The 21,776-nt window shown below is 41.1% G+C and overlaps 1 long non-coding RNA gene across 1 annotated transcript; it reads left to right on the top strand.

Annotated features, from left to right (window-relative positions):
- LOC148184629 (uncharacterized) lies at positions 1-17,652 on the top strand. Its single transcript, XR_015772253.1, has 3 exons — positions 1-328; positions 11,922-12,004; positions 15,602-17,652. It is a non-coding gene; the product is annotated as an uncharacterized LOC148184629 (long non-coding RNA).
- The last annotated feature ends 4,124 nt before the right edge of the window (positions 17,653-21,776 follow it).

A 21,776-nucleotide genomic window follows, 5' to 3' on the forward strand; every position in this document is an offset into this window, starting at 1 on the left:
TGTTGCAAAACAGGAGCTGTGTGAAAATCTCCTCCAGCGAGGGTGGGCTTTGTTGAGTATCCGGCTGAATCAACGAGAAAAGAGATTAATCCGTGAGGCACATAGCGGGTGACAGGCGAGCGCTAAGCGATGGCCAGGTGTTCGAAATACTTGTCGGTAGAATTTCCTAGTTAAAGTCTTGGGCCCGATATGCTTCAGTAATCTCAGGCCTAAGGAGAGGTTAATAATGCCGGTGAGAAGGATAGACAACTGGTAGTGGACACAGAGACATCCAGCAGAACCCCCAAGATACGGAAGAAGCTGATAAAGCAAACTCTGCTCCGACTGGGTAATTTATGGCAGGGGCAGATTGTTACCACTGACTCATGGTCACGGACCCTAGAAAACCACCTACCCAAAAGAAGAGAAAGACCAAGCATGTTGACTGATTGGCATGAGAAGGAAGGCAATCATTAACTAATAGAAGGTGGAAGACTGATTAATAAGGGAACTATGTCACTTGCAGCCAATGAACACTAATTCCTTAGTCTGCTAAATTGTTTAAATAGTAAAATCTTTTGATAGTTGGTGTGCTTGATTTGTAGAATACATTGGAGCACTCAGATTTGTGCAACTCTGAAATAAATAATAAGTGTGTCTCCCAAGTGTAAGGAAAATTAATCCACAATGCCAGAGGTTTATGTCCAAAAAGGAGACAATGGACTTGTGTAATGTTATTAGAATAAAGACCATGGGCATTTCCCATGAGGTCTCTCAAACTGTTGGGGGATGCAGCCCCCTTTTTATTGTAATTTTCTGACTGAATCTCCCTCTTCTTTTTTCCCATTGGCTGAGATACTTGGAAGATACAGACTTCCCCAAATTGCTCTATGCTCCCTTCTAATGTACATCCCCTCTTTGGTTATATAATCCTATTAATTATTCTATTAAGTCTTTGTTCTTTTTCTCTAGGATCAGGAATTTAATGTGGCCTTGGCTGAGCAGCAGTCTGTGTTGATAGTAATATTTTTCTAGAATAAGGGTTTCTTCTGTTACTTCTATATCTGTAAGTTCCTAGTCCTATCTAGAAGCAGATTTACATGGTCTGTTTGTAAAGACACATTCATCTTATTACTTTCATTTTAATTGTCTTCTATTATTCATATTGCTCTTAACTCATATTATGTGACTGACTTTATTGCCAAAACAAAAGCTCTTCAGATTTTCCTTAATAGGGACCTTTTTTTCTTTGTAAGATGCTTCCCCCCCCCCACCCCGCTAGTGTTTTTGCTGCTCATTCTTACGGGGTGATTAATTTTCCAATTCTCTTCTCTGGTGGCTGACTTTGCAAGTATTGCTTGTACTCAGTGGGATTTCTTAGTAAAGTAATTCCTGCTTTGAGGATTATAAGTGAACAGGATCAATCCAAGACGCAGAAGCTTAGGGCTGTTGGAGAAAACATGGAGGGAAAGGAGTTCACTGCATTGTCATTGTAGCAGTTGCGGCTCTAACCAGAGAGGGTCCTAGGTCAGGGTCTCATGTAGCATATATAATTTGCATTGGTTGGCAAGTTCTGATCTGGAAAGAAGTAGTATTAGTAGTGTATTTAGGGGCTTAAAAAGCATGCCTGTATTGTTTAGGGTGAATTTATAGCAGCTGTGAGACAGAACACTGAACTGTAAGAGGCCAAATAAAAATAGGAAGGACCAGGCACAAAATGTGAAATACGCATTTTTGTTTTAAGGAGCCCATAATCCCTCTGGGTCCAGACTTCTGCTGGACCCTACACAGAGGTTGTTTGTCGTATCTTGGCACTGGCTTTTATTTCTCACAGAGTTGGGAAGAGTTCAGGTGTGGAGACATGATATGGGTTGTCACTGAGGTTTAGTAAGTTAGTAATCCTCTCCTGCTCAGGGCAGAGGATGAGTAGAGAGAGAGAGAAAAAAAAAAAGATCTCAATTGTTAAGGTTGGACAGTTTGTGGTAGCTCAGCAGGGGAATATTTTACTCAAGACCACTGTCAGTTGTTCAGTAGGAAAGGAGGTACACAGCTCCCCATGGTTTGCTGAGGAATGCAGCACCTTGTCACCTGATAGGCACGCTGGTGGAAAAGCCTGTATGGAAGGTTTCACAGAAGAAACGGGAAAGAAAAAATGGGAAAGCTGGGGGGAGAGAAAATGATGCTTTGTGCAGTGCAGCATGGTTTCAATCTGCAGGTAAATATTTCGTCTTTTTTCCCATTTGGATATTTACTTCTACATTTTAAAACCATGTTAAATAGATCTTTTGCCCTAATGTCCTATAGCTTGCAAACGATAGTGAAAAAAGGCAAGACTAGAGGAAAAAGAATGAAAAGAAAAGATTACCTGCCCCAGTTTGAAACTAGAAATTGCTGGGCTCTCTCTTGCCCCTTGATGAGACATTGGGACCCACCAAATCATAGTGTCACCAGGCAGAAATAAAAATGTCTTTCCAGGTCTCTTTCCCTCTTGAGCCTAGGGGCCCTGATGTCTGGCTTCCTCTTCCAGCTTCTTCAGTGTTTTCCATGCTGGGCTCAAACTCTTTGGCATTTGCCATACTTAGATGGTCATGAACATGTGTGATGAGGAAATTTGCATTGAGGCCATTCAAAAGCTTTGCTTCTTAAAGCAGTAATATTACAGCTTTCATTCCTTTTACTTGTTAAGTATTATGAAGGTTAAATTACAGCAAATTCTCGCTGTACTAAAGGTTTTCCCCAGCTCAGGTGTATGTAGTAGAGAGAGAAACTGATGCAAAGGACTATTGATGAAGTAGGGATTAAAGACAGTGGATCTTCAGGAATCAGTAGTTCCTAGGGATGGCTCATATGGTTGAGAAGCCAGTAAGGAATTTAGAGATTGGGAATTTTAGGCTTATCAATTGTAGCTTTTTGTTAAAATGAAATTTGCTTTTGTGCTCATCTTGGCAGATGTGGGCATGGCTTTGTACGTAAATGGGAGAGTGATATAAATGATATCCATGATACAATGTCATATAAAAAAGCATGATGTTAGGTGTTATATAAATTATAAATGTGTTATAAGGCATTGTATAATGTGTGTTATGTATACATTACTGTATAAATGACATGTATCAGCTGCTTCCACCCAAGCATCTGGCGCCCTTTATGTAAGGGTGGAATTTATTCCTTTCTGGGAATAACTTTCCACAAAGCATGAGCTGTTTGCACTGTGTTTTCCATGTTAGTTCATCTGGCAGCTGGATTCACGTGGGACTCACTGCAGGAGGCAGTGATAACTCCACAGCTCCATTGTGGGGGCCTGTGGGAAGCCTTCCAAACACTTCCCCACAGGGACACGGGGAGGGTGGGTCGAGGTGAGTGCGCTGTTCCCTTGCTCTATCCTGCTAGCAATCGGCAGAGCAGCACTGGGGCAAACGGGAGTCATAGAAGCCTTGGGGAAGTTGTCTCTGCGGCACAGCTCCAGGAACTGGCCACAGGCTCATGCTGGAATGGAATGCAGTATGGGGGAGGCTTTACTGCAAGATGACTTCCAAAGGGTAAGGGATAGTGAGGGATGCAGGTGTCTGGGGGAACAGCTCTTCTAGCACTTGTTCTGGCACGTGTTTTACTGACACAGCTACAGGCGCAGCTGAGGACATGCACTGGCAGTGACATTGAATAAGTGACTCCGCTTCACCCTTGACCTAGGACAGCAGAGAGAGGCAGATGCTTCCCTCAGCAGAATGAGCGGAGCTTCTTGCTAATTCCTTCCTTCTCCTACTCAGAATCTTCCCATGTGTCTCTCTGTAAAAGACAGGAAAGCTCCTGTAATTTCCTATCACTATGTTATGAATATATGAAAAAAATATTAAGTGCCTTGTTGAGTCAGTTCTGCCTCCAGTTATTAGTGAGTCAGGAAGGTCACAGTTACAACAACACAGTTGTTGAGGATCTCATTAGCGGAAAACATTACTTTGTCAATAATTATTTGAATGCATTGGTGTTATTATTTGATGACTATTATGCTGAATTAATCTTTGTAATGAGAAGGTTCTGACGTCTTATTTAATCCTCTGACATGTTTTATTTTGTTCTCTGGGTTTCTTGGTGCAGGTATGAAATGGTTTATCTAGACTTTAAATAATTTGATATTTACAACTGTCCAGGGTATACATGTAAGCACAGAACGAATTTTATTAAATGTGGAGATCCAGGTAAATATCAGGTTAGTGAAAGCAAATTGTCAAGCCATTTAAAACTCTTTTTTTCTCTCTCCTGCACTCCTGCACAAAAGTTATTAAAATGAAGTCATGAAGCAAGTAAGGCTATTTCTCCTGAGATGGGAAAGAAGGTAATTTTTGATGACTAATGCCTTCTGATTAAGGGCTCTTTCACACAGGCAACTCTTACAAATCATTGCTGCGCCAGTGTGAAAAAACATGTTCTCTCTTCTGGTTCTGTTTAATTCTGAAGAGGATAAAATAGATTCTATTTCTAAGCATTTTGATAACACACCTGAATTATAGTTGTCTCCCCAATTCTGTTTTCAAGGAAGAAGGTACAGTGGGTTTTTGTATTTTTCCAAGAACAAGCCTCATCTCTCTGACAGTATCAGTGTGCAAGACTAACTCTGAGGCCATATTCTTTTTTTGTACCCAAGCAAGTGGCACTGAGGGAAAACAACTTGGAGACAGTGGGAGTCTCATGATACTTTGGCTCTCTTAGCACCCCCTAAAATTTACAGTAGCTTCAGGGGTGTTGGAGTTGACACAAGCAAGGACATACGTAGAGCTGTTGCAGTGGTCTGCAATGCTAGAGTGTCACGATTTCCTTTTTTATGCAACTCTTTTCTATGCACAGTCACGTCAGGAATGAATGTGGCAGCAGTGTCTCTGGGACATTGGCTGTGTCCTTGCAAAGTCATGAGGTTAAAACACCAGTGTTTCTGGTACTTGGTCACTGAACAGTGGCAGATACTTAGCACTTCCAAGATGCACTACAGAGGAAACAAATAATTGGTTAAGGGATAGAAATTTTTTCCAGGTATTACTGGTTTTTTTTCCTGCATAAGGCAGGAAAAAATAAAACTTATCTGGCAAAAATATTTAATGTGTTTAATGTGTTTTCAGAAGTGTTTATGCTTCTCTGAGGATTACAGTCTCTTAAGGATTTCAAGAAAATTATTGAAAAATGGGAGATGATTGTAACAGCTGTGGTTTTCTAAAGGAGCTTTTCCTGACAGGAGGTTGGTTAATGGTTCCTTACTATTTCCCAGGTCCCAGGTAGTTATGGGATAGTATTCAATGACAGTATTACAGTCTTTCCAGTTACTTTTTTCTACATTTTCTTCATGACATAAACAAATCTTAGAAGTGGTGATAAGGTCCTTATTATGATTATGTTATAATTTTGTTCTCCATGTCTTTAATAATAAAATATTTTATAGCTCCCAGTATGTTGCTGGTTGCAAAATGTTTGGTTATACTCTCACTTTGGTTGCCAGGGTAAATGAGTGATCTAAAGTTGTTGACCTCTTTCTCCCACTCCAGATAGTGTTGTTTTGAAATCCTAAAGATACAGCTGTTTCATTTTTCCATTTCCATAACAATGTGCCAAGTGTCCCCAGTTACAGCTCCAGGGATGAGTTTCAGGATTCATGACAGATCTGCATTTTTACTGATACTGATTGTAGCTGAAAAAGCAACAGAAAAAAATATTTTACAAACAACTCAATGGGGCCAGTGGGAAAACAGCTGTGCCATAATTAATTTCCTGATGGCCTTATGTCATGATAAAGGAGGCAGCTGAATGCCAGAAGGGGAGAATGTCCAAAAGATGCTTTGCTTCTGGGTATCTGCTCTTCCAGCAAAGGGTGAGGGAATTGCGTGGCAGCTGGACAATGGCATTGGATCAACATTTTGCCACTTAGTGTTGGAGGAAATGCTGCAGGTTCAAAGTATTAATGAAATGGAAGTTTGTTTCTTTACTGTTTCTCCACATTAGGCCAAATCCCTCATTAGCAACCGATATTTTAGATTTAGGCTGATGTCAGGCTTTGTCTGTTAAAAGATGTTTACGTGACAGTATAGTCACAGAAGGGAAGCACACAGTGAGATTCATGTTTATGTGTGGAGACTTTTTACCTACAAAAGTTCAGAGGAAGCCTCTGTCATAGTCTTGTACAGACAGTACCACAGAAAGGACAGGCTGTTCTTTTTGTCTGCATTGATGTAACCAACAGGCAACAGAAGGCAATTCTTCAGTTGTACAGAAAAAGTGCCCAGTTAGAAAGAAAGGTCACACCAATGCTTTCTTCTCTTCTTTACAATCAGCTGGGATCCTGTTTTGATCCTGCAGTCACCTGGAACAAACACGTTGGACATAAGAGTTCTGTGATCATAATATATGAAGACCTGAAAGGGGTAAAGCAGATGCTGTTTACTGACAGCCAAGCCACATCTAAGCCCATTCCTTGGAATCTGCTGAAATTAAAAGGAAATGGCACAGGTTTCTGAAAGAGCAAAATCAAGTTGATTTTTAGTGACAGGTTGAGTCTGGCTATACAAAAGCAGAGCTCCAGAAAACAGAAATGCAACACAGGAAAACAGTGAATGAAGTTAGTAGATGATAGTGATACACATCCCAAGTGGGTAACTCCCTTTTTTAGAGGAGCATATTGCACATCTCACTTTTGCTGTACTGCTTTCAGAACCTGGCTGCCGGTGTAAAGCAGATAGCTGCATACTTTGGATTCTCACCAACAGCTGAGCAGATCCAGGCCATTGCAGGAAGGCACACTTTTCAGCCAGTGAGTGTTAAAACTCAGGAGACTCATGGTGCTGTTGGCTTGATTCTTTTCCATAAAGGTAAATTTGTTTGTGTTTTGCCAAAGCAGTGAATGGTAGCTCTTTCTCTCGGGCAGACAGGAATTTGGATCAATAGATGGTTAATATTTATGTATAATTTTCAAGGCTGTCTGTTGTTTAAGAAACAGCAGTTGCTCTTCAGAAATCTCAACTGATTTGTTGATATACAGAAATCTCAGTATAATATGATTAGCCGAAGTGCCCTACAAGTAGTGCACCTGCTATTGTGGTGGGCACTAAACACCAACTAAAATAAAGAAGAGTTTTATCTTGGCTTCTGTGACTACTGGGGATGGCCAGTAGATGGAGTGCCTCCACAGATCTTTCTCCTTGGGTTTTCTAAATAACTCTCAGGATTGCGTATGGATCACAGTCAACTCACAGAATCCAGATGCTCCACAGATTGATCTATGTTTTTTAGCCATGGATCAGGCTAGAACCTCAGACAACCCCCTGCTGCGGGCTCTCCAAAATCTAGATTAAAGGTGGACTGCAGCTTAGAGCAGTGTCTGGTTGCAACAAAGCTCTTGCAGTTAAAAGCCACACGAGTTTTCTGGGCTGGTGCCGCAGCTGCTGGTCGCCTTTTCTAGTCTTCTGCAGCTGTACAAGGTGTATGCCAGCGCTATTTGGGCAGACCAGTAACTTCCCATGGTTGCTTTATGTTCACATTCTATTGAAGACATCAAGCATAATGTAAATGTGTGTATTCTTCTGTCAGATATTTTTTCTGACAGGAAAAAAAAATATTATGAAATATGATAAGAGAGAAAAATTAGTCTTTTGTTTTAAATGATACTCTTTGGTTGTTAGAGTCAAGGGTAATAATTTTCTCTATATTCAAGGTGTTTTTGGAGACTGGAAGAATGTTTTCACTGAAGCTCAGAACCAGAAATTGGCTACCAAATTCACCATGCACTTAGAAGTAGCTAAGTTGGGAGTGAGGTTTAAATATGATGTGTATTGCAAGGCCTGAATATCCTTTGCAGAAAAAAACCAGTAATGTTCAGGCTGTTTTTCATTCACTCCTATGAAATAAGACAGAAATCAGGACAACATCCAGTTTAAAAATTTTGAATATCTGTGCAATTTGCAAAACTGTTTCTGCTGTTATTAATTATTAATTAACTGTTATTAATTTATACCAGCAGTCCTTGCTTGTGCAGTTAGTGTCACTGAAGGGCACTGGGCACTCTTAAACAACCTGTAGAGCTTTGGCCTCCTGTGGTTTTAACACTGATTTTCAGCTTTGATTTCTTGTTTTTGATAGAATCCTGTATGGAATATATATGCTGTAATTCAACCTGCTGAAATCATTGGAAATATATTCAGTAGGTTGGAAGTGATTTTCCAAGAGGTGTTTTAAAGCAATCATGAAATGTCATTTTGATTCTTAGTTTCTAAATTTGTGGGATTAATATATAATTTTAATTTCTAGGTTCATAGAAGTTTCAGAAAGTCTTGTAGCTGCATTTTGCTTCTTTATGTGTGCTGATCTATGTAAAAAAAAAGTAAAGGAACTCAGCGGTGAAAACTTTGTCTCCTTTTCAGCAACTTTGGTTTTCTTTCCTTTGATAGTTTGAGATCACTGGAAATGGAGCCTTGCCTGGGTTGTCTGTGTTTACCTGGTTTTGCTTGGGTTGCTGTATGATTAAGAGACATACATATGATCTCAGAGCCAGGATGTGGACTTTTCCTGGATGTCTGTCTGAGAGCTTTGAGCTGTTGCTGTCCACAACAGAATGACTGTGCTTTGGTGGAGCCAGAAGACCAATGTGCACAAGATGGTATAACACTGAATGGTCTCATAAGAGGGTGTTTTTTTAGGCCTCAGTTTTCCCTTGATTGACTGGTTTAGCACCAGTCTTTGGCAGCTGGCTGTTTTTCTCACCAGAGACATCTCTTTATCTCTGAAGAAAAGGAATCCAAGGGAAAAAGTGCTCAGAGAAAGAATATGTGGATAATGGGCACACAGTTGCTAATTTAGCCAGTAGAGAAGTTCTCATAGTTTTTCAGCTTCTGTCTAATAAATAATTGCATGTGATAGATGTATACAACAAATTCCCAGCCATTCAATGCCAAGGAGAAGCTCCTTCTAAAAGTCTGTCAGTGACAGGGGAATGATTAAGACAGCTTAACTTCAGTGCACAGTTAGAAGCATCTTGTCCTTTTGTATTCAGGTCTCCTGAATAAATTCTGTTTATCTGTCTTTCCTAACATATGACCCTTTATTTTTCTTCTCCAGTTCTAGCCATGTTTACTGCAGCAATGACACCTGTGCACTGCTCACTGGTGGTGCAAAGCCCTCCAGCTGTTTGTCCTTTAGGCTGGCTTGCTAAGATACCAGTTTCCTGAAGACTGGCATTCACATGGTGGGAAGAGAGGATGAATGCAGCTGTGAATTTTCTTTCACAATTAAATGCTGTAATAATGGTAATTTAAAATAAGTAAACCAAAAGTGAGGTACCAGTGAGGACAGAAAGCAAAATAGAAATCACAGAATCAAGCCACATCAGGATGAAGTGGGTTAATACCAAACAAATGAAAGTTTCTGATCACTAAAACGATCTTAAATAAATCTGAGGTTCCCTATAACCTTTAGGTAGGCACTGGAAAAAGCAGCAGCATTCAATGGCTATTTGCTGCAGCTGTACCTGCTGCAGCAGTGGGTCAAGATCACCGCTAAGCAATTAATAAAAGTCAGTTCAAAAAGCTTTGGTCAAGGATGATGTTGAAGCAGGAGCACTACTTCCTGTTACAATAGGTTGCCTGAGTTACTGATAGATCAGTAGCAGCTAGCCTGTGCACTTGAAATTCAGTGAAGTATTCCAAAACAGTTCAAGAGGAAATCCTGTCTCAAGATGCTAAATAGGCTGCTCTTTAACATATTCTTAAAAATAGACCTTTTGACCAGCAGTGTTATTTAAAATGAAGCTGTTTATCTATCTGAGGGAATATTTTATAGGTGATGTTCTAGAATTCCTTCTGTCTGATCTGCACATTCTTGCCAGGGCATATTCACATACTTAGTAATTGCCAGCTAGTGATGGACATTAAAGAATGAATATAAGATTTGTGAGTGTGAGGGTCAACTGATTTTTTTAGCAGCTTTCTGTGTGCTACAGGTTCAGTTCTGTTAAGAATGACATGGTGGGCAACAAAGAAGAAAGCTAGACCTAATATCACTGTAGAAAGGGAGAATTTGTACCTTCGTCAAGCACTTTAGCACATTCAGGATGAAAAAGAACTGTGAGATGCTTTGAGATGGTGGCATTCTCCACCAGGTCAAATCCAGTAGCTCACAAAGATTGTGGATATTGACAGCAGCTAAACCAAACAGTAAAATGAAGTTCCTCATTGTGGAAACTCACCATATATGCTTTCCATCATAAATACAGAAAGCAACATTGCATGTGTATTTTCCATTTCTATATGTTACACTCTCTATATATTTTAGCTTTTATGTTTTTTATTATGGTACTCAGCAGTAAAACTTTGAATGGTATTTTTGACACACAACATTTAAGGAATATGTTGGATCATTTATCTGCTAAATAAGAGAGTGCTTTCCAGTCTTTGACCACAGTTTTGATATCACCTTTTTTCTGTATTTGTAATCTGCTTCACACTTACCATTTTCCAGCAGTTGTAGGTATTTATGATGCCTACATTTATGGAAACTGGTAAATGATGTTCTATTAGTACTTCTGTTACCTCAGTTTTCCTTATGAGCTATTCAGTAAAGATCATAAGGCAGGAAAGTATAACTCAATGCTATTGAAAAAAAAATTGAAGGTCTGATCTTGGAAAAGAATAAATGTATCTTTTCTGTGCAGAAGATAATTCTCTTGTGTGTGTTCAAGGTGTCAATAATCCAGCCAAGAAGGAGTAGGATTCTGATGTTGAATTATAATAAAAGTAAAATGGGATAAAAGCAGACGGAGCTGAGCTCTATTTTCTCATTTGCAAAATGTGAGCATTTCATATTGCAGCATTATGCAGTACATTAATTGGAAAGATAATTAATGTTGAATTACAATAGAAGTGCTGTAAAAGCACAGGGCACATATGACATCTACAGGAACATCAAATAATTTTTCTGAGGCTAGGCTGTTATAAAGGGTGCCAAATGGATTTATAATGAAGAGGCACATGAAATACAGCAATCACAATCTTTTTGTGACAACAGATGCCTGGACTTCTAATATGTTGTTTTTTTAGTTTTTTTGTTAAAGTCCAAACATTGATCTGAATATTGGCTGAAGGACCTTTGGTGGGGATTAGCACCTTCTGTTTTACTTGTAACACCCTGCAGAGCCTTGCAGTGTACGCTGGAAGTGTCAAAATGAGAGCGGTTAGTGATTGTTACAGACGTTAATATTGTCAGGGTTGATGTAGAGGAGAGAAACAAAGAACAGCAACATTGTGAATGAGAGCACACTGTATCAGTGCTGTGTCTGAGGGCATTGCTAGAGCACTCTGGTAAAATGTCATTTATGTTCGGTTGTTTATGGTCTTAGGTACAATTGTCCTGTATTACTATTGCACTTTGCAATGCATGTCATTGGATATATGAAGTATTAGCCAATAAGATACTCTGTTTTTATCCAAATTAAATGTTTTTCATATGATTATTTGGCTTCTGCAAAAACTTTTTGGGCTTGAGGAAGACAGAAAATTAGTCTTTGACTTTGTTCAAAATGTGAGGCAGTCAGGAACAGTCAGGAAATGAAAGGGGCCTGGGAAGCTGGTATCCTGGGAGGCTTGTGTACTTGTGAATAATTTAAGTTTATTGACATATGCTTGTGGGGTCTCCAGTGAGTTCCCTGCTGTTTTATATTTTACAAGCCAGTAAAGCCATTTTCATTGCTAGAATACTCATTAGCATTGCCCCAGCAGGTAACTAACTCATAGTTGCATTATTGTGTATTTCTGATATATCCGTAGGCAATGTATTTATAGTCAGAGGAAAAAATGAAATACTAATCTTCGGCATTAGACATACATCCCAATGAATGTTTAAAAAGCCAAAAAAACAACAAACAACCAAAAATAGAACACTTATAATCTTCTGTCTTTCTCATTTATTTCTCACAGACAGCTATTGGAACAACTTCTGCAGATGTGGTGAGACCTTATGGAGGCTGGGCTTCTGTGCACCTCAATCCCTGCAAAACCAGGTGGGTGTGCCTGGCGATGTCGTGCCAGGTGTGAGCTCAGAGCCCTCACCATGCTGAGAGGAGGCTGCGGTGGGAAACCCCCTCTCCCCTTGCCTTGGGAGCAGTGGGAAAACCTCATGGCTGCTACAGCCCAGTGCCTTGGGGCACTCCTGCTGCCTGCAGCTTTTTCTCTTGGGCTGTCTGGTGCTAGATAGCTGGCTTTTAAAGGTGAGAGGAGTTGTTCTCCATGTTTGAAAAATGCAGCTTAGCTCTTGCAGCTAGGGCAAACACAGCTGGAAGTCTATTCCCCTCCTTGTGATCAAGGGTGCCAGCCTGCCTGGGGGGAGCAATGGTCACTTGGTGGTGAAAAGCATAGTAGCTCCCCTGTTTTGTCTGAATCCCAAACTCCTGGGGGTTTTTCTAGCAGTAAAACCTGACTGTGTTCTTGCCAGAGAGAGAAAAAACATGGCATGGGGGCATGTGGGGGAACAGGACAACATAAAAACAAGAGGGTACAGAGGGAGATCAGCTCTAAAGGGTGTATGTGTTTGATGAGTGTGTTCCCCATATGGCTGGAGATCATAATTCGGAGCAGAAAGCCTCAGGAAAGCCACCTGCACAGTGGTGCCAGTGGGAAGTGGCTGTGCCCTCTGGAATCTCAGCAGAGCAACAAATGTGTCAGAGCGCCGGGGTTTGCTCAGGTCCTTGTTGTACGCAAAGCACAGTATTCATGGTCAGGAGTAAATAGGGCTGTAAACAATCTTCTGTTCTTATCAAGTCCAAATGTCTCTGTGGCACTTAGTTGCTTTTGCAGGCCATTTTGTGCCTCTCCAGCCCCTGTGCCCTGGTTGCTGCCATTTTAACTCAGCAATCTGAAGCACAAGAGACAGATCGTGTATTTTATACATGGGTGATTTCACAATTTCTGGACAGTTTCTGGTCAGGCCCTCCAGGTCTCTCTTGTGTTGCTTTTTTCACTGTCCATGTTTTGAATTGTTTATGATTTGAGGGCCATACAAGTGCTTTGTCCACAAATGAATTGTTTGCTGGAAGCCCAAGGGCACCGAAAGAGAAGAAAAATGCGTCAATATAGAAAGATAACTATGTAATGAGTAGAGGAAGTGTCATTATTAAATGCTGTAAATATAAAGCTGTTTGCTGGCATGGCAGACCCTCCAGAATAGCAATAACAGAAATAGCCTGAGTTTGCTTCAGAAGGAGAACTGTTCAAAGCATTAAATCATTGAGGATCAGAGGAAAAGACAATCCATAGCTCAGGTACAGCTATGCTGTAGTCTTTCAGAAGGTGTGGAGGCTTCCAGGACTGAATCCTGCTTGCTCCCTCTGTAACCCACTTATGGTAGCATATCTCTCTCTGGCAGGTCCCACTGCACCCCATATCTGCCCTGCTGCCCCCTGAAGCAGTACCTGGCATAGTGTCTTGGGTACAGGAGCTACTGAGATGCTACAGCAGTTTTATGGTGACCTTAGAGAGACAAAAGGAACTTGAAAAGAAGCACATTGAATGTTTGCTGAGTGGTTTGCACATAGACATGAACAGGCTAGCCAGGTAGGAGTCAGCTCCATTCTGGGAGTCATGATTTCTGCAGTTCTGAGGACCCACATCAGCAAGGGCCAGCCTCTCTGAGCGACACTGATGCTCAGCAGTGTAACCCAGAGGAAAGCAGAGTCCCACAGCATGGATGCAATAGGTGTGAGTATCTAACTTGCCAGCTCTAAGCCAATTTGTGAAATGTTAGTGTCACCTGAGGTGAACAGGGTGAGTAAATGCATGGCATCATGGAGCTGCTCATGGGTGTACATGGGACAGTGGCTGCAATATTGGTGCACTGGAAGAGTGAAGCAGTGAATGAGTTTATTTGGGAATGGTCTGGAAAATGGCACTTGTTATTTGCACGTTAAATATTGATACCTGCACGCGCTAATCTTTTTAATGCCAAACTGAGTGTAATTTTATTGTGTTCTGGGCTGATTATATAAAAATCACTTTCTTTTAGAAATAGTTTAGAATTAAATGCAATGTTATGTTGTTGGGGTTCACAGACTTTTGCTAACTTATATGAGCACAACAGTTAGTTGGCATTTAATTATATGTGTAGTTAATCCAAAGCAATGCAACATTTTATAAGGATAACTGCTAAGTTGTCATGTAGGTGGTTTCTCTAAATGGCTTCATAGCATTTAGAAGGACAAAAGAAATTTCACATAAATAATAGGTTATTAGAAGTAAATGGGTATGCAATTATTCATAGTATCAGAAGTGGACAATTAAGCTTACAATGGAATTCTCTGAATGCTACAGCTACAGTATTTGCATCAAATAACCTCTGAAATTCGTAGTTGGCTTTGTTTCCCGTATAGAATGCCTTGTGTAATTATTATGCAGTTTCCTTTTGGAGAAATCCGTTATGTTAATTATGTTAATTCTGATGCTGTGAATAATTTGCCATGTATTCAGTAAAACTGATTTGAGTTTTGGCCCCTTAAATATGAGTGAACCATCTTATGGGGATATATGCTTGATGTTTCTGGGGCCATCTTTTTCTAATTTTTGCATAAGAGTGTCATACGATTAATGCTCTATTTAGGAGCTAATTTGAAGCTGGGGAGCAAGTTTGGACCTAAATTTTTCTTTGGAGAGCATAGCTGGATGCTGGGGATTGTTACAGCAAAAAAACCCTTATTTTTTTCCTTCTGTGTACCATAAACGTTACCTGAAATTAAATAGAAGAAGAGAGCAATGCCACATTCTGTTCTCAGATAAATACTCTCCTTAGAATAGACTGCAGCTGTGACACTGGCATCAGTCTATTGGGGATGAGTTTGACCTCTAAAGTGTTCTCCCCTATATACTGGAAAATGCTCCAAGTCTCTTTCTATTGAGGGGAACAGGAGGGAATTAACGTTGTGCTGGTTGTTTTGTGCCATGTGAACACAGTTGGGTTGCTGAGGGGCTGGCACTGATTTAGTCAGTAAGTGCTCATTTTGTTCCATCTGTTTGATTACCAGGTTCAGTCAAGAGTAGTACATGAAAAGACCTATCAAAATGCCCTTCAGCAAAACATGGCATGATCCTGCCCTGCAAATGTCAGATTACTGTTTGTACTGTGACAACCCATTTCTCTGTGCAGATGAAAAAGCTTATTATATTTTTGCAGCATTACAGGAGAGAGATGTTGAATTATGGGGAAAATCCTGAGGGACAGCAAAGTCTCTCTAGTTGTATGTAACTTCATCAGTTCTACTCTCAAGGCAATAGTCCTGACAATGAAGCCATCGACATCTAGGTACTGGCAGTGGTTACAGGATATGAGGAACATACTGAACTTTTTATTTTGCACTTTACACTGCTTTCCTTAAAATACAATCTCAGCTTCCACCGGGTAGATCCCCAGGGGATTTCAGTGTGTCAATGCCCTGAGGCCAGACATTGATGCATACCCCTTTTTGCTCTTTCCCACCCCACAAAATGAAAAAGCAGCAGAGACTGGTCCTTTCTCTTTGTTTAACCAAAGTGATGATGCCAGTGTCCCCTTCTTTTGTTTATAGAATGACCTTATGGTGAGATCTTACTCCTGACTTTAATTTCTTCTGCAGATGGAGGAACCAAACCTGTGTCTCCCAAGGTGGAATTAAAGTGCCAAGTTGTGGATTCCTGTGATAAAAAGAGGCTACTCTCCCGTTGAAACTACTTCACAGTCAAAATTAGTTGGGCAAGACAGAGACTGTGACTGACTGGGCCACCATACATGCTCTTGGGAGATGGGAGCTGAGGGGCTTCACTTGAGAAGGAGGGAAGGAGCTTACTGGTCCCTTGCTGTCTGCAGTGGTACATTCATTAATCACTGAACCCTGCATTGTGCTGTATTTTGAGTGGAACTTGCTGCTGCTGTGCCTTATATGGACAGTAATCCTATGTCTGCATGTCAGGCAGGCATGTGAGATCAGAGGTCCTCAGGGAGGCTGGGAAATGTCCACCTGCTGATTCTGTCATGGGAGAATGAAAATATATGGACATATAGGTATGAAAACAACATGATTCTCAGGTTAAGTGGAAATTTCTGCTCACAGAGTAATATTCATATGGGCAGACTCCTTTGCCTGTCTTACACTTCCTGGATATGAGAGCAGTGTCTCATCTCCATCATTTCCATGTATCACAGGAACAGGACTGCTGGGAAATAAATGTAAAGAAAGGAGGCTGGAGAAATTAGAAAAAAAAACAATTTCTGACAGATGAATGGTAAAAGGTTTCTGAGGGTTGCTAAAAAATTCTGTACAACCCAGTTGTAAGTTCTGGTATGACCTCTTTGTCCCATCTGTAGCTTTTAACCTCTGTTGTATCCTAATCCATGTCTGATGATATCCATTCTGGCATGTGCAAGAAAGCACAGCATGGCTTTTATGACTGCTTTGTGCCACCTGCTCTGTGCCTGTGTGGACACACCTAAAGCCAGCAGCACAGAAAATACAGGAAAATCATAGAATCTTAGAACCATAGAATTGTAGAATGTTTGGGTTGGAAGGGACCTTGAAGGTCATTTAGTTCCAGACCCCCCACCATGGGCAGGGGACACTTCCATCTAGACCAGGTTGTTCATAGCCCCATCCAATCTGACCTTGAACAGTGCCAGGGGTGGTGCATCTACAACTGCACTGGGTGACCTGTTCCAGTGTCTCACCATCCTTACAATAAATATTTTTTTCCCCTAATATCTAGTCTAAACCTACTCTCCTTAAATTTGATACCCTTCTGCCTTGTCCTGTCACTTCATGCCCCTGTAAATAGTCGTGCCCCATCTGTCCTGTAGGTTCCCTTCAGGGACTGGAAAGCTGCAGTTAGGTTACTCTGAAGCCACCTCTGCTCCAGGCTGAACAATCCCAATTCTCTCAGCCTTTCCTCATAGAGAAAGTGCTCTATCCTCCTGTCTGAACTTGGTGACAGTCCTCTGGACTCATCTAACAGGTCAATGTCCTTCCTGTGTGGTGGACAAGAGCTGGTTTGTTTGCTTTTGATGGCACTTTGCTACTGGTGCCCAGACGGAGAATGGGTGGGTTAATCTCTAGTTTGCAGTGTCATTTCTAGCCTGTGCTGTCTCTGCAGCTCTCTGGACAGAAGAGATAAGAACTCCAGGGTTTGCCAGCATTAACGTATAGCTCTGGGAACATCTGTCATTTCTCAGCTTCTGAAGTGTCATTTTTTGCCCCCACTGTTTTTTTCCAAGGAATCTATTCAACAGCATAGCACAAACCCCCGCTCACCTGTGATCCTCTAGGGAAGGCCTGCTGAAGAGGTGACCCCAGTTCTGCAACCTGCAGGTGTCAAAGATTTGTTAATCACCTCAGGCCAGTTACTTCAGGAGAGATAACTGAAGGAATAAGCAAGATGGAGATCAGGAAAAAAAGACAGCAGGCAAGATAAAAAAAAATGAGAGGTATCAGTGAGTTAAAAATGTAGTAAAAAGAAGTCAGGGTTATCAGCATTGTTTCACCAGACTGTTCACACTACAGAAGACTTCCTCTCACTGTAAGTTGCATGTTGTTCCAAGGCTGCATGTACTAATGTTGTTACTATTATTTTTACACAAGCGTATCTCAAAAAACAATTTTTGCAGTCTTGTAAACTTCTCATTATCAGTTGTATTAATCCCCAAACAAAGCTGAAACTGCTGTAGTTACTGTTTATTGACCAGCTAAATAACAGTTGTCTCCAGCACAGAATTTACTGTTTTTTTTGGTTTTTTTTTTTTTTTTTTTGTGGTGTGTATGTAACTGCTAATAAAATTTGATAACATTTTACTTGTACAGAGATTTTGGGTTGATGTTGAAAAATGTGCTAAGAGTTAGCCAATTATATTACACAACTTTCCACTACAAATTCTAATTCTGCTTGAACAGAAGGATGCACTCTGAACCTAGTTTCCCCATGGTGTTCATTTTGAATCAAAACTGATTTTTGTCTTTCCTGATAAATGCTTCTATTGATTTTTCTACTGCTTAAGCTTCTACTTTAAGGAAAACACTTGTTTAAATCAATCCCTATTCTGAAAAACATGAGAGAACAGCTTAGTTGGAGGTCCTTTGTAGGCCTGATGGGTGTTCTCCCTGCACCATAAAAATGTTTGTATTATGAGGTCCATTAGTCATGGTCCCCCTCACCCTTCATCCACCAAACGATCTCAAATGGTGGTATAATATTCTCTTCAGACAAATGACTGTTTTATGGTGGGTGAGACCCAAAGTCCTGCAGGAGATTGTTGCACAGACTGCCCTTTGAAAGCTTGAGACTTTTCTCAAGCTTTTCTCCTTCTCACCCTTCTTTTGCCTTTTCTCCTCACCGTTGCTCTGGGCTCCTTTGTCCTTGTGGGCTGCTGCTGTTCTGACAGGTTCAGGATGGAAGTGATCACTACATCATTTTACCTGAAATACAATCCCCCAGATCCCTAATTAGGAAGAGTCTAAATGCTCAGTGCCTTAAAACACAGGTATATACCCTTATATCTGGGATTGGTCTGTCTGGTTTTCAGTAATGCGACCAAGTGCAGAAATGCAGATGCAGAGTTCTAACCATGCTCTCTTTATGAAAGCACATTTGTAGTTAGGATACAGATTCAGGCACCAGTTGATTGAGAGCTGCTCTGCCAGTGCTGAGAGCTTCGCTTACCTGGTAAACACAGAGACCTTTAGTAAAATAACATTTATTTTAGTGCAACCATCTTTCATATGAAGCATTGCAGAATGTTAATGAGGGTGAATGGAGGGTAAGAGAACCCAGTTCCATTGGCTGAGACACATCCACAATGGCAGAGTGCTTGGCGCAGCAGCTATGGGCTTCTTCTCGGACCTTTAGGTGAAACTAAAATGTTACTAAAAAGAAGGAAAGAGTTCATTCTCTCCTCCTTCCTCAAATGGATTATTTGAAAACATTTCCCTCCAGTCTGCTGTACAAAATGCCTCACCTTCTATGAGGGTTTTTCATACTTACATGAATAACCACAGAAGAAAGCAAAAATATATGCCCTACATTCAATCATCCCTGCATTAGCTATTTGTCAAATAAATTTGCCTTATACAGGTCTTTTTACTGAAGACCTTGTATAGCTTTTTAAAAGTACTTAATTTTTTTTCCCTGTTCCTTGTAATCTAATAATGTATGAGACAATGTTTACGGTGACAGAAACTTCTATTTCTGTGGTTTATCTTCAGAAGATATTTTTTGCTGTCTTTGAGAAATACAGGGGTTGCCCTGGTTGCATGGTGTTCCATGGTTATGCCTAGCATCAGGTTGCTCTTAAGTTTTGGGGAATTTACAAGACTCATGGGAGTGCATTCATCCTGATAAAAGTTTCACCCCTAACAGTTTATTGAGCTAAAGATCAGATGTATGGTATTGAAAAAATTCTGATATTTCTTTCTATAGTTGATATAATTCTAATTATTCTTCCTTGAGTCAGTTATGGGTGGTTCTTCCCTTCAGATTGCTTATTAAATTGCTTTGTAAGCTTGTAAAAATATTTGCTGTTCCTGTGGCTTAAAGGATCAGCTGTTTCCCAGGGTTCAAATGTAGTTTGGATGTAGCTTTCACGTGTACTGCTAAATGTCAAGGATTGCTAAAACCTTGTTTTGTCACAAGCATGGAGTGAGGCACGTTTTTTAAGCAAGATAAAGATCCTAAGAAAAGTTGATTTTCTGGAAGAAGGTAAAAGGCTTGCTGACCTTTTGAAATTAAGTGTAACTGAACTCCAGTGTTTATTGATCTGCACAGAAAAACCCTCCAAAATAACACAAATTGCTTTGTGAAATACTCCTCCCTTCTGGCATGAGGTGAAGTATTGAGCACTAGAAAGTGTTTTGATTATGCGTTTAAAAATGCAAAACGTGTGAATATACATTTATATGGATTCTGCGGGTTATGATGAACTCTCAGAGTGCTAATGCCCAGCTGCACATCTTGAGAATATGTTTAATTTCTGTCAGCCTTCTGTGGACAAGCCACCTTATTGGATGCTGCCAGAGGTCTTAAAACCAGTGACTGCCCTTCTCAGTTGTGCCTACGTCTGTGCCATGTGACTTCTCCAAACAAGAGTGGATCATGGCTTATGGGTCCACGGCAGAGGAAGTAGGCAGCGTGTTTCATGCTAACACAAAATATTCTTGGGTAGCACTGAAGAGTTGCACACCCAGGCAGCCTCTGGGCATTTCTCAGTGTGGAGTCATTCCCTGCTGTGCTGTGTTTGCAGCACTCCTCAAAGGCTTTGTGTGGAGTGCAAAATGTACTGCACAGGTAGCTGTAACTTACACCCAGTCAGTTCTTGAAGGAGTTTTCTTTGTGTCAACACAGTTTTATTGTGACTTTGAAGTTGCCTGTTATGGAATGTGATCTCTATCTTTAATGTTCCTGAAAACATTCAAATGGGTCTGAGCTTCAATAATAACGTTGTAAGATGCCTTCAACAGAAAAAGCAGTGCAGACCTTCTCTCCTTTTCCCTTATCTATTTATTTTTATAGCTACATGATTTTATTTAGAAACCTTTAGTAACACTGGTATTGGAAACACTTTAAGTTGAGAACACATCAGGTTTTTGGCAATACTTTCTGGCACTGGAACTTCAGGAGGCCACTGGAATGCAGCTCAGCAGATAGAGGGCCAGTTCCATAGTCCTACACCACATAACCCTAGACAACATCAGGCTGCACAGAGATCCCAATCAATATATTTTGTGAATAAAAATCATACACCTGTGTTGCAGCCATCTTAGAATAGACTATTTCAGTTGGAAAGTACCTACCACAATCATCTAGTCCAACTGCCTGAGCAATTCAGGGCTGGCCAAGTTAAACCATGTTATAAAGGGGATTTTCCAAATGCCTTGTAACCATTGACAGGTTTGGGGCATTGGCTGTCTCTCTGGGAAACCTGTTATGGTGTTTGACCATGCTCTTGCTAAAGAAGTGCTTTCTAATGTCCAGTCTAAATCTCCCCTGGCACATCTTTGAACCACTTCCATACCTCCCATCGGTGGATACCAGGGAGAAGAGCTCAGGACCTCCCTCTCCCCTTCCCCTCCTCAGAAAGCTGGGGAGAGCAGTGAGGTCACCCCTCAGCCTCCTTTGCTCCAAATACAAGCCCAAAGCCCTCAGCTGCGTCTCATGGGACATTCCCTTCTGGTCCTTTCACTGGTTTTGGTGCTGTCCTCTGGATGCAAACAAGGACCTTCACATCCTTCTTAAATTGTGGAGCCCAGCACTGCCCAAGTACGCAAGGTGAGGCTGCACCAATGCTGAATTCAGTGGGATAACCACCTTTCTCGACAGGCTGATGACGCTCTTTGAGGCACCCCAGGGTGCAGTTTGCCTTCCTGGCTGCCAGGACACGCCCTGCTGACTCAGACTGAGCTGCCCCAAGTGACCAGTGGCCAGCCAGGCGTAGCCCAAATCAGTACAGTCCTCTGAGCTCTGCCCTTCAGCCAGTTCTTCACCCAGCGCACCCTGAACCCACTCATCTCACAGCTGGACAGCTTTTCCAGAAAGATGCTGTGAGGGGCACAGAATCCAGAAAAATTGCATCCACCATCTTCCCTTCATCCACTGGGCAGGTGACCTCATCAGAGTAAGGTGTCTAATTAATTAAATCAGACTTTCCTTTGTGAACCCATGTTACTGTGTCTGATGAGTGCATTGTTCTTCAAATGCCTTTCAATAGTACCCAGTAGAATCTGGTACTCCATAATGGTTGCAGGTACTGAGGTTAGAAGACAGATTAATAAGTCT

Source organism: Pseudopodoces humilis, chromosome 3, assembly GCF_049639895.1.
Source record: "Pseudopodoces humilis isolate 2021_Gansu_Grassland_sample_001 chromosome 3, ASM4963989v1, whole genome shotgun sequence".
Classification (NCBI taxonomy): Eukaryota; Metazoa; Chordata; class Aves; order Passeriformes; family Paridae; genus Pseudopodoces; species Pseudopodoces humilis.